The sequence below is a fragment of the Panthera pardus genome, unplaced genomic scaffold (genome assembly GCF_024362965.1).
Source record: "Panthera pardus isolate Hobbes unplaced genomic scaffold, ASM2436296v1 HiC_scaffold_8, whole genome shotgun sequence".
Lineage (NCBI taxonomy): Eukaryota > Metazoa > Chordata > Mammalia > Carnivora > Felidae > Panthera > Panthera pardus.
In genome coordinates this window covers 148,502,809-148,516,204 of record NW_026527013.1, presented here as the reverse complement: position 1 = coordinate 148,516,204, position 13,396 = coordinate 148,502,809, and the positions used below count along the sequence as shown (strand labels likewise).

The 13,396-nt window shown below is 37.3% G+C and overlaps 1 protein-coding gene across 1 annotated transcript in view; it reads right to left on the bottom strand.

Moving 5' to 3' along the window:
- The window catches only part of EXOC4 (exocyst complex component 4), a 753,548-nt gene that overhangs the window by 557,668 nt on the left and 182,484 nt on the right, over positions 1-13,396 (bottom strand). The gene's annotated exons all lie outside the window — the stretch shown is intronic.

The window sequence follows — 13,396 nt, the reverse complement described above, 5'->3', positions numbered from 1 at the left end:
TATTTTAGAGATTAAGAAACAGATTTAGAGGTATGAAGAAACTAGCCTATATGCAGGTGTGGGTGAAGGGATTAATGGGAAATCTCTGTACCTTCCCCTCCATTTTGCTGTGAACCTATACACATACCTATAAATGTGTGTGTGTGTATATATATGTACGTGTGTGTGTATATATATACACATTAAATATAAGTTATACACATATATACACACACACATACATATATATATGTACACTAGAGATTTCAATGGAAAACTATAAAACACATTAACAAACTGTTCAATTTTTTAAAATATATATATTTTCGAGGCTACTAGAGTATCATTCAGCATGGTGATGAAGTAGTATGTTGACAAATACTATCTCTGTGAATACATCATCCAAACTGCCCAAGAGTCAAGAAGGGTATTAAACTGGGTCTCCAGTAACGACTCAACTGAAGGACTCAATTACTTGGTAGAGTTGGCACTGATGCTAATAAGGTTTGTGGGGCTGTGTGATCAAAAGAGGCTGGTAAACCAGAACAGAATTTCAAGTTGACAGAACACAGAAAGAGGTCTACAAGGGCACTTGTTGGTTTTAACACCAGTCAGTATGATGGAAGTATGGTTCTGCCAAAGCATGAAGATACACTAGACCAGTAATCCTTCTGAGGTACTTATCGTCCTAGAATTCAATGACTGGCCTTGTACAAGAAAATATTGACTGATCAGGGCCTACCTGGTGAGCATCCTTAAAATTCAGGTATTTCAAGATCACTGTTCTTTTTCTCCACATTAGTAAAGTCCTCTTAATTCTCACCGCTCACTTTGTTAGTCTGTTCTTACACACTGGCTTCTTCCTTTCTTTTTACAAACAGGTACTATTTCTACCTTCTTGATGAAAATGTTGCTTTGGTCCTCATTCTCTATAATTTCCTTTCTCTTTTGTCATTAGGTTCCAAACTTAAAAGGCAGCCTTCCCACATATTTCCATTATCATGATGTAATGTAGTCCCGATTCCTCTCCACACTCCAATCCCACGGATGTGACTGCACGCTTGACATATTCACACATTTCACTGATAACATCAACCCTAAATTCTGAGACCTGAATGCTTTTCCCATAAAATCGGTAATTTCCTCTGTCTTCTTTCTGTGAGTGGTTTCTTATTCTCACCGGCCTCCAGGTTTAAAACTTCAGAACTGTCTTTAGATGCATTCCCCTCCCTTTGTCCCCATGCAGCAGTTAGTGCCTCAGCCCATTGGTTACTCTTCCTCAGCTCTCTTAGTTTGCCCCTTCCCATCCATCTGGTAGCCACCAACCTAGTTCAACTCATGCAGTTTCTCTCCTTTTCTGCCTCACATGTTTTATCCTTCCAGTCCTTCCCATACACCACGGACAGAGCGATCTTCCTAAACAACGGTTGCCACTGTCATCTTAAGGCTAGTTATTTTGTCATCTACATTAATCTGACCTCAATATCTATTCCCAGTCATAGCTTATCCTCCTCAACACGAACGCAACACTCAATCAGCATCAAATACTTAACTCTTCCCTGAACACGCATGCGTGGGCCCTCGGGATTTTGGAATGCCTTAACCTAGATTACCCTCTTTCCTCAATATCCTGACAAACCCTGCCCAAAAACAATTCCAACGTTTTCTCTCCCATGACACCTTCCCAAGACAACTCTAGGACAGCTGTCCCCTTTTCTGAGTTCCTACAGCACCCATTTCCCACATCATTCGATAAGTGTTAGTTGAAAACTGCCCTATACTACTACTTATCGTTTAAGGAAAAGACACCTGACCAACCCAATTTTTATATTTCTTTACTTCAATCGCAGAGCCATGAAACAAACCAGAAAATGAATATATACATAAATATGAATATATATATATGAATATGAATATCTATATGAATTCATATATATTCATATATATACACACCTATATATATCACCGAATCCCTAAATTTTACAAAGTATGTGATAAGAAGCCTTGATGGGTATGTTTTTAATACACGTATTAGAAATAGTCTCCAAAACCAGCCCTGTAAATGACTCCTCAGTACACAAATCTTTACTACAAGTAAAATTAAAAGGGATACCTATGATTTTAATCATAGGCTTTGCCATGTTTGTTTCCTTCACTATATCTTCTTCTTTCCTAATAATGTTTACTACCAGCTAGAAAATATTACTTTAAAACAGGGTAAAGTTTTATTTTGACACCAAATTATGAGAAGTGCCTTTTAAATACCTCAAAGAACAAACAAACAAATCTTTTTTCTAAGAAATTTATCTGAATTAGACTAAATCTTCTACGACCAAGTCTTGACACACACATCAGACACCTGGCATTAAAACAGAACCATGGCAGGGGTGCCTGGGTGGCTCAGTTGGTTAAGCACCTGACTTCGGCTCAGGTCATGATATCACGGTTCGTGGGTTCAAGTCCCGCATCGGGATCTGTGCTGACAGCTCGGAGCCTGGAGCCTGCTTCGGATTCTGTGTCTCCCTCTCTCTCTGCCCCTCCCCTGTTCATGCTCTGTCTCTCTCTGTCTCTCAAAAATGAATAAATGTAAAAAAAAAAAATTTAAGAAAAAAAAGTAGAACCATGGCAATTCTTGGTGCTTCCTCATCATTGTGGATAATGTGCTGCATCTTCTAAATTGTACATAAATATCCTAAACCACTACCTATGAGTTCAAATTTCCATTTTTATGAAAGGAAGTAAGCTATACAGCTTATCTTTTGCCCGGGGAAAGTCACCCAAGCCTGGAAGTCTGGGGCAAGGGGACATTACATATAATAGCAAATACATCCTGGCCACTGAAAATCTGCAGATTATCCCATGTTCTCGCTGACTCTAAATTCCTTCATCTCTCTGACACTCATTTCTTTTCTCTTTTTTAGTACAGGGAATTGCTATTTCTTATTGATCAAGCATTAAAAAAAAAAAGCCAAAGTTTATGGGTGTTTTAAGTTTAACTTGAAAAGGTATTAATTTGTAAAACCAAAGACAAGAAATATAAAAACATGGCTGGAAAGCACCAGATTATCTATCTATATACTCCAGTGATATTATGATTCACCATATTTTTTGAGTACCTGGTATACTGGATGGTTCTGTGGTAGAAACAAAGAAATATGATGCTTTAAAGAACATACACAACGAGGGAGTCAGGCATCTCTTATGCTATGATATTTGATCGGCAGTTGCTAAGATGCTAGTCAGAAATCACATGATATATAAAGCAGGGCCAAGATTTTGAGATTTAGAACTTGCTTAGTATTGGCAACATCATTCTGCATGAACTCCTCATTTACCACTTAACCCTCTTTATTTAACATATTGCTTGTGGCCACTTATGGTCACACACCCAGAGTTTTCTAAAAATAAATGTTGAATTTACCAGCTTCCAATGAACACATCACCTGTCTTCAGCCTCCACATTAATCTAAGTAGAAACATTCAGATCCTTCTAGGTACTTAACATGGTAAATCCCTTTCAGTAGCTTCCCAGCTTACAAAATCTTCACCTCATCTAAGAACTGTTCCCCAACTGCACAGCAGATTCTGGTAACCATGCTTGTGACCGTGTTGGAACCATGCCTTCCCTGCCGAAGCCTACTCCACCGGGGGGAATAGCCAACATCCAATTAGCCCGTCAGGTTCTCCCTCCCAGGAATGTGTTAGTGAGATACAGTCTCTGGTGGTCAATATAGGCAAGGAGATGTAAATTCTTTGGGGCAACCACCTTGTACCATGAGAAATCAAAGAAAGCCAACCTGCAGAGAGAGAATAAAAGAATGAACAAGATGACCAGACACAGAGAAACAGGAGACCCACAGAACAGAGATTTAAAGGTGGCAACCTAAGTTTTCCATAATTTACAGGTCTCAAATCCAGTTGCTATTCTTTGGTTCCACAATATATCCTTTTGGCCTTTAATACATTTTCCCTATGTTTTTCTTATGACAGCCTCAATGGGGTTTTGTTTCTTCACCAAGATATCTATGGATAAATGGATATACACTAACATGCATCTGGTGACATTTATACCACAAATCCTATTTTTTGCAGAACACTGGTATCTCATGATAACAAGAGTAGCAGTCTATATATATTTCAATCTGTTCAACTAACAAACCAATTCTCCTCACCACTGACTCTGAATGTCCAATGCTTTTACAGCAAAGCCATACTGTACTTGCCCCATGTGATGAATCTGAGAATTCGACTGCTTATGACAGGAGCAATAATATGGTGGGAAAAAAAATCACTTTCAGCTCCCAATATGAACCAAGACTCTACTCATCTTGAGCAATATGTTGAATATGTGCCTATATTAAATAGTATAATTTTCAATAATTTACTTTTCAGATGTAGATGTCTAGGAGTTTTTTTTTTTTTGTTCCAGGAACAGCAAAGTAGCTTCCATGGGACTAGCCCTTATCCTGATAATAATTATAAGAGCTCAACAGTGAGACCAAAAGAATAAGAATTTGAAGGGCGTGGAGAGGAACCAAATGAGGCATAAACTATGCTCCTTAAAAGAAGTAAAGCACAGTAGGTGAGTTCCCCTGGCTTCTTCCCAAAAAGCCCTTACTTCTAATTTCCACGGAACAAGGGTAGATCCCGAGCAGAAACTATAGTCTTAGAGGATGGAGGAGACAAAACTAGGTCCAGGGATACCAAGACATCCAGAATTTGAGAAGAGAAATCCAAAGAAGGGGTGGGGGCAAAATCAGTGTAATATATCCCTCAAAATATCACCTTGATTCCAGAAAATATTACAACAGACACTGAAACATTTTAAAAATTAGGACCATTTAAAATTATTAAAAACTATCAGGTTTCCCCCGTGTATGTTGCTAGTGAATGGAACGTTAAAGAGGAAGAAAAACAAAGCCAAAAAAATTATTTTTTCAATGTAGCACTTTTTCATTTTCCCATTATATAAGGACTAAAATATTCTGCAGTAAGGAAACTAAAAGAAAAATAAACAGTCATTTTGAAAGTGGAATGGCTGCCTGCTTAATTATACTCATTATCAACAGCAATTGTGTAATTAAAACCACTATTAGCATGATCTTGTGAATAGTTGCCTTAGTGTTTAAAGGAAAACAAACCAAAAAATTCAACGAGTACACATGTATTTTCTGGTCCCGTATCAAACACCTAATCAGGAAACCCTAGATCATGTTTAGTTCCCTGCCAACCTCCAACAGATGAGCTCCTAACAAAGAAAACCCAGTTAATAGCTTCCAGAAGAAAGTTTTCATGTTTTTAAACTAAACATATTTATTTAATACACAAAAATATGCAAAGTACTGTGCTGGATATAAAAACAAGACTTAAAAATAAATCCTTCCCTCATATCAAAACAAGGGAATTTTACTATATATAAATAAAATTTTTAAGGTGTTAACATCTTTAAAGAGTTAAAAGCCAAATCAATCAATCAATCCTCCCCCTTCTCGCCCCAAGTGCTTATCTGGTGACAGACACACACATGAGTGACCACAATACAAGAGAAAGTGGTAAGCATCAGGACAAAGAAATTGCTGTGAGCACTTATCAAAAGGACAAAACTACTCCTAACTGGAGCAGTGAAAAAAGGTTTCAAGATCATGGCACACGTAAGACATAAATACAATATTCAAATGTGTAAAAGCCCAAAACCTAAAATGGTGGAAGGAACCCAACAAATACAGAAATGGAGCTAGGGAAATTCAGAGTATCTTTAGTGAAGAACAAATAGTTCTGGTAACATAAAAAGGAAGAGTAAGAGGTAGACCTGAAACATTGGTAAACAGACAAACTTCTCAGGACCTTTAACACCAGGCTCAGGTATTGAAGCCACAGTAAAATGGGAAGGCAAAAACGGTTTTCAATGGGTAAGTAAAATGGTGAGACATCTAGTTTAAATTAATCTAGCGGCATATGAAATAATAGATTAGAAGGCAGTGGGATTTGTGGCAAAATGAATGATTAAGGAAACAGTCAATGATTGAGGAAGTGCTTAACACATGAAGAGAAAATCTACCAAAATAGTTCAAAAGGAAAAGAAAAAGAGAGGTTAACTAAAGTAGTAGGAATGGGATTGTATAATTAGGGATACCTCTGAGAGCCAATGCAGAGGAAAAACTGAATAAAATTTAACCAGCTACTCAGCAAAGGAAAGATGAAGAGAAATAAAGAATAAACAAAGGACTGCACATCTGAGGAAATAAAAATCTATGGTTCCAGGAACAGTAACCAGGAATGCAGGAAGAGTCTGTTTCATATAGACGATAAATTTAGTTTGAAATATACTCCCTTGTGAAGCACATGAATATTCATATTCGTGTGTACCCTCAAATGCATAATTGTGAAAGGGGAAATAATGGTGATGAGATCTCCATGATTTATACATTAATTAACTTACATTAGGACTATTAAGTATATTTCTATACAGTCTCTTAAGGACACTTTGAAGGACATATACCCTTGAATATCTGTAATGTGATTTTGTCCCACAGTATTTGTAAAACAGCTTTGTTGAAGTATAATATATGTACCATAAAATTCACCCATTGTAGTGTACAGTTTAATGATTTTTAAGTAAATGTATACACTGAAATCATCATCACCGTCATTTTAGAACACTTCTAACATCTCAAAATTTCCCTTATGGTGTTAGCTGCAGCTTTTCCTAGAACCTTTTATCAGGTTGAAAAAGTTCCTTTCTAGTCCTTGTTGGCTAAAGTTTTTGCTTTTTAATCATTATCAGGTGCCAAGTGCTTTCCTGTGTCTACAGAGATGATCAAGTGGTTTTGGCCCTTTATTCCATTAATAATTGTGTATTACATTGATTTTTTAAATAAACTCAACTTAATCATGGTGCATAATATAGTTTTAAGTTGAGGAATCCCATCTGCTAATATTTTGTTCTAGAATTTTGCATCTATGTTCATGAGGCATATTGCTCTACAGTCTCCTGTGGTATCTTTCCCTTCTTATCAGGCTAACACTAATCTCACAGGATGTACTGGAAAATGTTCTTTCATATCTCTATTTTCTAAATGAGTTTGCAAAGGATTTGGTATTATTTCTTCTTTAAATGTCTGACAGAACACCATTGTGCAACCTTCTGTATCCACAGGAATTTTTTTTTTTTCTTTTATCGCCCACACCCCTTCACCCATTTTCCAATCTTCCTGCCCTTTCCCCTCTGGCGAATTCCAGTTTGTTCTCTGTACTTATGGATGTTTCTGCTTTTTGTTTTTAGGAAAAAAATTACTAATTTGCTTTAGGGCAATTCAGTTTTTCTCCTTCTTGAGTCAGTTTTGGTATTTTGTGCCTTTCTAAGAATTTCTCCATTTAAGTTATCTAATTGGTTGGCATAAAGTTGTTTACAATATCCCATGTAAGCTTTTTAATTTCTTTAAGGTCTGTAGTAATGTCTCTTCTTTCATTCCTGATTTTGTTCTGTTTTTTAATTTTTCTTTTTAAGTGATCAATTTGAGATTTATCAATTTTGATCTTTTAAAAGAATCTCCTTTCAGTTTCATTACATTTTTCTATTATTCTTCTGATTTTTATTTCATTGATTTTCAATTTAATATTTCCTACCTCCGCTTGCTTTGCATTCTCTTTCTCCTTTTTTCTAGCCCTTAAGGTAGAAAGTGACAGTGCTGATTTTAGGTCTTTTTCTTTTTACCCATGGTGTATTTAGAAGTTTGCTGTTTTGGGGTGCCTGGGTGGCTCAGTCAGTTAAGCATCCGACTTCGGCTCAGGTCATGATCTCACAGTCCATGAGTTCGAGCCCCACGTTGGCCTCTGTGCTGACAGCTCAGAGCCTGGAGCCTGCTTTAGATTCTGTGTCTCCCTCTCTCTGACCCTCCCCCATTCATGTTCTGTCTTTCTCTGTCTCAAAAATAAATAAACATTAAAGAAAAAATTTTTTAATAAAAAAAGAAGTTTGCTGTTTTATTTCCAAATATTTGAGAAGATTCAAATTTTCTTCCTGTTGTTTTTTTAATTCCATTGTGGCTAGAGAACATACTTTGTGTGATTTCAACCCTTTCAAATATACAGAGGGGCACCTGGGTAGCTCAGTCGGTTGAGCATCTGACTCTTGATTTCGGATCAGGTCATGATCCCAGGGTTGTAGGACCGAGCCCCACATCGGAGACTGCTTAAGATTCTCTCTCCCTCTGCCCCTCTCCCTTACTCACATGCTCTAATATAAAATTAAATTTAAAAAATAAATGTACTGAGACTTACTCCATGATCTAGTACATGTCTAATATGTCACTGTGAAATAATCTCTTTTCTGATGGTGTTGGGTAGAGTGTACCATGTATGTTGGTTTCACCCAAGATGCTTAAGAGTGTTGTTTCAGTCTTATGTTTTCTGTCTAGCTGTTCTATTAATTATTGAAGAAAAGTATTGAAATCTCTAACTTTAATCACTGAATTTTTGAATTCTTTCAAGTTTGTCAGTTTTTCCTCCATGTATTTTGGACCTTACAGTATTTTGATGGTTTGTTACTTTTAACTCATTTATAGAAAACAGAAGACAGACAGATACCAGGGTAGGACACAAGCACGGTCTCAACACCCAAAGGCACATTTCTATTTCAATACATTCTCTGGCCACTTCAATTCAAATGTATTTTAACGTTCATTCTATCTATTTCTATCACTTTCTCCCCTTCTCTCAAACTTGACCACCAAGCTCCATGATTTTCTTATATCATTACAAAGTAAAACTTCAGCTACTGGTTCAGCTTTCCACTGCACTAAGATGTTTCATGACAATATTTTAATGACCCGTCTTATCATTACACATCTTTTTTCAGTGTCCTCCATTTCAAAAATGCAAAATGAGAGGGTCATATAGAAATGCATAAAGTTTATGTTTGAAATCAGCTCTACAACTCACTAGCTGTACGACCTTCATAGGTTGCTCAGTCTCACTAAGCCTTATTTCCCCCATCTGTGAAATAAGGATAACAGAATCTACTTCATAAAATTAATATGAGAATTAAAAGAAAAAACATAAAATGTCTGGCACATAACAGGCTATTCTCTCTGGGGATGAGGCTCAGAAGATCTGCTGTTGTTTTTTGTGATGCATCCCAGGAACCACATAACTAAGATATTATCTCCCTATGCCTCGGAACCTGGGTTTCCTCAACTGTAAAACGGGAGTAATAATATTACCTACCCCAAGGTACTATCATCAGGATGAAATGAGTTAATGCTGTCAATCACTGAGAACACTGCCTGGAGCATACCAAACAATTTATCAGCATTATTCAATAAACAAAATTCTCTCTACATCCTCATAATCTTCCCACCGCTATCACTTTCCTCTTCCTTCCTCCTCCCCTTCTCTCTACCATAAAAACCTCATTTGCTAAGGCTGGGTTTCTGCTAATACTCATTCTCTAAACTTCTGGAACACTTTCTTTCGCTTCAGTGAATCGGACTACCATATTGTCCAACCTAAGTATCTGAATGCTGAATATCCTACTCTTGTTCTTGTTTTCTTCTGTTTTAGTTAGTTCTACATTTCAAATTATTCCCAAGTCTCCCTCTACCATCATACTTTCTCTCAAGCTACGATACCATCACTTGCAAGAGCACCTGTCTGGTTTCCACATCCTTCTTACAACAAGAAGATGAAAACAGCACAACAGACATTAAAGGAGCACAGAGGCACAGGGTCAAAACCAACAGCCTGACCAAACAAACTCTTTCATCACCACCATTCTTCAAAAGGAGGGAGGGACAAAAGAAAGGTCCCCTTAGCTCCCTTCCTTGTTAATACCATTATTTTACTGATCTCCCAAGATCAAAATCTGCAGTTAGCTCTGACGCTTCTCAGTCTGGCTGTCCAAATCACATGCCAAGCCCTAGAGATGTTATAACATACATCTCACGTCCATTTCCCCTTCTAGTTATTTCCATCCCTACACCCATCCTTTTATATCTGGTCTTCGTTATCTTTGTCATAAAGTCTTACAGTAGTCTCCCAACTGTCATTCTGCCTCAAACGCCTCATGACCATCTATCCCATAACCTGGCACCAGAGTAAGCTCACTCATGCAGAGCTCAACATAATCACTCTTATTCTCGAACCCTTCAATGGCTTCCCCCTAGCCTACAAAATAAACCCCATCTCCTCACTCTTACTCAGCACCTTCCACAGCCCCGACTGACCTCTGTAGCCTCGGTTCCCGTTAACTGTTTTGACACAGTTACTGTTTGGTTAAACCAGTGTCCTGTTCCTTACCCAAGTCCCACGGTGTTTTGTCCTGTCTGAGTTTCTCTCTCTCTTTTTTTTTTTAACCCTTACTTGTTACTACCTCTTCCATCTATCAAACATGGGGGAATGAGATCAAGAAAGTGAATTTGAGTATAACTGACTGATTTTACTTTATGAATTTTTAACTGGACTGATTTTAACAGACTTCGTGTGTCCCATGCAGATGTTACTAATCAGAGCCCACAAGCCCAGAGGAGGTGTCAACCCCAGGAATAAGGAAGTAGAGGCAGATAAACACCTTTGAAGCTTTATCTTCTCATGGAGGTGTCATCTCCATCCTCCTCTTTCAGAGTTCTTTTCGAAGTGGTCTCTTAATGTCACTTATCCTTAGTCTTAGGATGACAGCCAGCTGTCTCTATCTTCACATTAGATGTAAATGTGTAACACATGCTGGTGAGCAGGGCAGACCTTTCTTATCTGCTTTTCTACCTGGAAGTCAATATTCCAGCAGTCAACTGACATCCAAATTGAGACTATCAGACAACCAGTGAGCTTATCTCCAAAAGATACTGGCTGTTTTTCTGGTTTTCATATACTTAACATACTCATTTCAGATCAACACTAGACACTGATAACTTAGATCCCACAGGGGGAAATCTATGTGAAAATTGTAAACGCTTCTGATGATCTAGCTCATATTTTACCGCTACATGTGCACGTATGTACATGGATACAGATATTTGTTCTTGCTGACACATATGCAGATTTATATATGCTGAGCAAATAAACGTAAGTGGGCATGCTGTGCGGACCTGTCATAGATCTTTGCCTTCTGAGAGGTTACCATCTATCTTAATTGCTAATTAGAATGTCCCATTCTCATTAAAACCCATACAGCTATCTGTATTATTCAAGGGTTTTATCTTATAGCTATTTGCTTTCTCTCCTGCCTCTCAGCTCAGGCCATGCCTTTTCTTTGTATCTCTGGTAACATCCAGCAGAGTGTCTTAAACAAAGTAGGTGCTCTCTAGTAGGTCACCTAAATTCAAAGTAAGATGCTCTAAAGGGCAGCTCCATATTGATGTTTTACACTCACAGATGAGCTCCTTGGAGTAGAACTACAACACCCAGGGTGAAACTTCAGGCTTTCTGAGGTACATTAATTTACTCACATCACAGGAATACCATTTATGAAATTTCTGCTCCACTGAGATAAGTGCTACCCTAATGACCTGAAAGAGTTAATGCATCTTGGAAAAGACCCAAATTGCTCTCTGGAGACAGTTTATTCAATTAAGTGGCTCCAACCCAGAATTTTCAATTAGCAGTTCAGTTACCAAAGCCTCCTTCATATTGGTTCTCTGTAATCTGTGAACGGTGACACGCCTATAAAAAAATGTTTGTTTATCATTCATTCAAAATAGACTCTTCAGGAATAACAAGTGCAGATTCAGATTCCATTAACATTTACCTTGTACCTACTGAGTGCCAGAAACTGTGTGAAGTACCTTCTCATTAGTATTTGAGGATAATATTCTGAAGATGGGGCGGATAATGGCGTTTGGAGGCACTGAGTGTATAACGCACGAGGATACAAAGACCCAAAAAAAAAAAAAAAAAAAAAGGCTCCTTCTTTAAGGAGTTCACAAAGATCTCCACTGAATTCATCTAAGGCTTTTCAGAATCTGGTTTCAGGCTATCGAATCACATCTTATGCTCTTCTTATGAATTATGTATATGGTAAATTCAGTAAGGTACTCACTGTTGTGAATACGTGATATTATCCTTACCTAGAATGATCTTCCCAAATGCCTAAATCCTAGCCTTCCTTCAAGGACCAGTTCAGCTCCTACAAACAGACAAAATCTTCTCTGACCAACGTATCTTAAGTTCCTACAGGAACTTAAATTCCTACAGGATCCACAGATGGTTACCTGGACTCGGTAATTAATCATATACTGCTGTTTATTTAACTTTTCCTGTATTTATCTCTTAAACTCCCAATGTGACCTGATGAGAAGGCACTCTAATATCTCCCTGTGTTACCATAATTCACATCACACTGAAACACCTTAACTAAAGTCCTTTAAAACCAAAGGAACAACTTAATATCACTCATTTCTAGACTCTGTCAACTCCTGCATCTACAAGAATGATTTTTCTAGAACTAAGCAAAATTCTTCTATCTGAAGGTGATGAAATACATATACATCCCGGAGGCAAGATACTAACCTGATGAAATATACCTGTCAACTGCCTGGTTAAACAATAAATAATCCTATTTTATCGGTTTTGTTTCCAAGGAAAAAAAATTCCACATCTATAACAAAATCTGTGATTATTATACATTATTTCTACTGAAATGTTATACGCTAATTCAAAACATGGGGATTAAACTATTACATTTATCTAGTGAACTTGAGGTTAGCCTATAATTGGAAAGGTTAACCAAATTAACCGTACTATTGGTTTAAGTTTATTGAACATTCTAAAAAAGTCAAGGGTTCAGAAATGGAGAACTATTTGACTGATATTTATGGCATCAACTTTAATTCTTTTAGACTGGTTTTCCTATTTAACTTTACTTTTTCCCAAATATTTCTTTGTTTTTTTTTATCTTTTGTTTAAAAGTAATATATGCACACGAAAGTTTCAAATAACACAGAAACATGTAAAGATTCAAGTTCTCTTTAACCGTACTGTTATATGCAACATACTTTACTGATATGCCTTTATTGATACCTCATTTCATTGTTTTCTCGTCATTCCTCTGGTAATAGTCACAGTGTTCTGCACAAATACAGGACCTAAGAAACACATTATGTCCTTCCAGAGAACCCGACTCTATCAGCAAGTGAAAAAAGAAAAAGGAAAAAAAAAAAGCCAGATTGGCAGCATATGGTCCAATAAGATCCTTTTGGCTTTCAATTATTTAGCCTCCATCTTTCATACATCACAGCACATATCAATTTGTAGACTGTACTACACCTGTCGGCTCCAACACATTTAGCTCCTCCCTTCTGCCCCTACGGTCTAAGGGCAATGTCTGAACAGCCGATGCCTAAGAGTTCAGAAAATAAGTGGCATACCTGATTCATTTCTCTCTCCCAAATCTCATCTGTTACTTTTAACTCTCAGAAAGACCACC